This window comes from Lagopus leucura, unplaced genomic scaffold (assembly GCF_019238085.1).
Source record: "Lagopus leucura isolate 7727_CA_CO unplaced genomic scaffold, USGS_WTPT01 Super-Scaffold_54, whole genome shotgun sequence".
In the NCBI taxonomy this organism is placed as follows: Eukaryota; Metazoa; Chordata; class Aves; order Galliformes; family Phasianidae; genus Lagopus; species Lagopus leucura.
Window position 1 is genome coordinate 1,383,028 of NW_024962251.1, and position 4,268 is coordinate 1,387,295.

Genomic DNA, 4,268 nt, shown 5'->3' on the forward strand with positions numbered 1-4,268 from the left:
AAGGGAAGGGAAGGGAAGGGAAGGGAAGGGAAGGGAAGGGAAGGGAATGTAGAGAAGTTTTGTATATGTGGAAGATCAGAAAAACAAAGATAGTCAACTTTCAAGCAAATCTCTTGAATGTCACTGAGACAATTTCTTCTGGATATCACAGAAGGTTGCTTAAATAAAAACAGGTAAGTTAATGATTTTGAATCACTGATTTTCTATACAGAGTAGTATTAAACAGTCACAGAACAGACGAGACAGTGCTAGACCTTTCACCTTCTCTGCCCTATTTTTATATATTTTTTTAGGGAGGAATCAAAATGTGCTTTTGTTTGACTTGGGCACATGGTGGTCAAATGTGGACATGCACAAACCAAAAAAAAACTCTTTTTATCTGGTGTATGTTCCAGAAAAAGGGGAATGCTAACATATTCACTGTTCAAGACAGAATTGACAGGAGTGGAAATAGAGTACATCTTTCTAGCTGAGTGAAAATTCTCATTTGGATAGAGAGGGATAACTTATTTCTGTGGCTTACACTTTGCTCCTGTGTTAGCGAGAGCAGCTTTCATAAATCATGTATAAAGTACTTATTTTGGTGACAATTATGACATAATTTCTTATAGACATGGAAGAGCTAAACACTTAAGCCCCAGTATAAAAGTTCAATTTTTCTCATCTCTCATCACTGAGCTATCCTGCAAAAAGCTTAAATTAAAGGCAACACCCAGTTTAAGACATTTTTTTTCCTGCTAGAGAGTTTTTAAATATCCACAAGAGATTATTAATTTATCAGGTGCATTTTCTTCAGCCATATCTGCCACATTCATTAATACTGAAAGGAACTGACAGTCACAGAAGAGAGAAAAAACATCTGCTCCTGGCAAAACTGTGTTGTTTGGTAATCAGAATTCTGCTTATGCAAGGCTGCAATTGTCCTCAATTCCCTGAACAAGGACCTTTGCAGGTCTCCTGTGCTCAGTGACTCTATTTTGTTCCTCATACTTTAAGTAACCAGATTTCCCTTTCTCTGTTAAAGAAGAAAATTACTGCAACAGAGAGATATTTCTAATCATTTACAAAATAAATTGGGATAAAATATCTGTTAAAATAAGTAATGTAAAAGAAATGAAAGAAACTTTTTAGTTGCTCCCTGACAAAAACCAAATATAGGAAGTCAAACAAACTTCCTCAGTAGGAAGTGCAAGAGTAATTCTATTTACTGGGCAAGTCAACTCTGTCTTTCATTTATTTTCATGAAAAATAGAAACAGGAACTTTAGAAAAAAAAATAAATTGATTAGTTAAACAAAATGTTACTTGGCGGTGATGGGTTTTGTTTTGTTTCAATTTATTTTTGTTTAAGTTTTGTTGTTTGCAGTCATCCTTTGACTAATATCAGTGTTACCAAATTTGGAAACATAATGAGAAGGAGAGAGAAAAAGAAATGCCTACTATGCCTTCTGCTTTCAAGTTCACTGATGTGATAACTAACCTAGCCAGAGTATTCCACAAATAGAGTGACAAGCAAAACTAATTTGAGGTGAGAGCTGCCAAAGGTAAAATCAATAGCCTAATACTTAATTTTACAAGGACTCTTCAAGACAAATCAAGAGTAGCATCACTGTGCATACTTAGAAATATTGTGCTCATAATTTTTTTTTTTTTCCTTGAGCTATTATTTTGCATGGAGTGATTGCCCAAGTGCCTGAACTGCTACATAAAATCACTCTGCCACATTGTTTGACAATAATAACCGGAATCAACTTTTTGCGGGTAATCTCAAGACAATTTAAAATATACCAGTGTTGTTAAAATAAGATATTGAGGCAAAGAAGAACAACAGCAACAAAAAAGAAGTGGAATGGATCAGGGCAGAGATCAGAAATCAACCACACTACGAACAGCATTAAAAAGAAAAGTGAAATGGTTCAATCTATGGCAGATTGTACATCTGATTGTTATTTTCAGACTCAGTTTAAAATTATTCATTATTTTAGTGCATATAAAGTGAAAAATGAAGAAATACATGATTGATAACACATACTGTGTTGCTTCAAAACAAATCTTAATGTGAAATATTTATTTTGCTTAATGTCAGTGTAGATGTAAGAGATGAAATTGAAGTAATTTGTTAAGCACTTAACAAAATCAGATGTTTTAACTATCAAAAGCCAGTATGTTTTTAGGTGGTCATCTCCTTTATTTTATTTTTTTTTAATTCAAGAACACTAAAATCAATTAATTATACATTGAAATTTTGAATAAAATAACATATATTCAAATATTTTATATTTTTCAGCTCTCTGAGATTACAGGACAGTGATATAGAGCATGATCAACAGCAATATTTCTGCATATAAGAGCTGCTCCAATAGTAATGCCTCCTATTTTATTATTTTGGCCCATGATGTCAGAGGGGAATGTTGGTGGGATACACAGCCTTACCACCAGTATTCCATCACGTGCTGTTGCCACATGGAAGACAAAATGGCGCATGGTTGTGACTGCATTGATTAGCAGTGTTTTAAATCTGAGAACTTCCTCTAGAGAACAGCTACTGTGCTCTTTGTAGCTGTTGTATTTCCCAAGGGAGTAAATAGGAGGCATTACTTTTGGAGAAATCAAGGTAACCTGAGCCAGATTATCTGTAAGTATAGATATATATAGACACAAATAGATAAACAAATAAATAAATAATAAAAACTTAGATTTTCACATTACCTAAGTAAAGCCTTCAACTGGGCTATTTTTATATATTGCCTATATTTTTATACATCACCTATATTTGAGAAAGAACACTGCATCTTGTTATTAACTTTTTTAAGAGTGACCAGTGGCCAGGAAGAAGACAAAGATGCTGAGTTAACAGCCCTGCCCAGTAAGATATGAACTGCAGTACAAATCTTCGCTTGAACATGACAACTAGAGAGGTTTCCTTTGAAATGTTAAGAACATACTCTCATAAAATAATGCCTATCAAATCTTCTAAGAAGTTTCTAATTATCCAAGGGATATACTCCAGCAAAGATTAAAAAGTACTCCAGAAGTTTTTAATAGATTCTGTCTGGAAAATAGCAGGCAATTCAATAAGCCAATTTACTGCTGCTCTTCTGCGTCTCAAACTGACAGAAATCTGTTCTGAGGCCCTGGCTTTCTATTTTTAAAGCATTGTTGCCTCCTTAAAAACAAAAACAAAACAAAACAAAAATAATACAATGAATTTACTCTGGGTTAAAATTGCAGTTCTCTCATAACTAGATTAAAATGGTAGCTTCCTTCTGCTCAGATCTGCTTCTCAGGATGTCAAAGCCACAGTGCACAAAATAAAATCACAGTGTTATGTAGCTCCACAGCCCACACCTACCAAGAATGCAGGATCTTTTGATTTCCACAGGCTTGTCACATACAGCACATTTTTGGCCCCAGAAGCCCGAAAACAAGGTCAGCTGAAAGCTTCAGGTTATTAGACAAAGCACACAGCTTTCAGGACCCGTTATGCTCCTGCTATGCGACAGCTTTGTGCAATAATGACAACGCTTTGATTAGCAAGCTTCTCAGTGCAAAACGGAAACACAGTAGTCAGCAAAGCAGCATTTCTATTTCCATTCCGGCTATGCAGACATGCTGAAGTAATGATCCTGGCAATACGCTAGGAAAACATTAGAAACACTTTAGTAAGCAAATAATTTAATTACAGCCCTCTCCGAGGCACTTTATACTGTGCGACCCCTGACCTTTTATATTGCTGTACCTAAACTCAGCATGGGATTCACACTTCCCATTCCTGTCACAGGATCTCTCCATCTTGTACCATTTAATATAGTGTGCTCCAGGTGTTCTGTGGTGAATGAATAGTTATATTACTACCTGTCAGACACAATCACACTCTATTCATCATCCACGGCTGGCTGCGTGAAGCCCTGTTTCCAGCAGGCTCCCTCTCCATTTCCTTGTTCAAACGTCTGCAGTGCTTTCGGCCCATCTGTCAAGCCTGTCATTTAGAGGGAAAACAGTATCAGTGCTTTAAATATATGGAGTTCTCTATTGAAACAGTGCTGTGATTGAACTGTCAGCATTCTCAGTATCACAGACAGTAATTCATGATTGGTCAGAGCTCCATTTAGGTTGCTATTACTGCATTGACATTGCCGGGTCACACTGAGAGTTTTTTCCCCTCTGCAGTCGGGTCTATAAATAGCACAATTAACCTTTCAAGAATTACAAAACGTTCTCAGTTCCCCTCCTCCATGAATTCACTCACGATCTGTGCCATTTATAATA

The 4,268-nt window shown here is 36.0% G+C and overlaps 1 long non-coding RNA gene across 1 annotated transcript in view; it reads right to left on the reverse strand.

Annotated features, from left to right (window-relative positions):
• LOC122181453 overlaps positions 1-3,969 on the reverse strand; it is a 44,879-nt gene extending 40,910 nt beyond the window's left edge. Inside the window, exon 1 of the long non-coding RNA XR_006179438.1 lies at positions 3,855-3,969. This is a non-coding gene — a long non-coding RNA (uncharacterized LOC122181453). The remainder of the gene's footprint in view (positions 1-3,854) is intronic.
• Between the last annotated feature and the right edge of the window lie 299 nt (positions 3,970-4,268).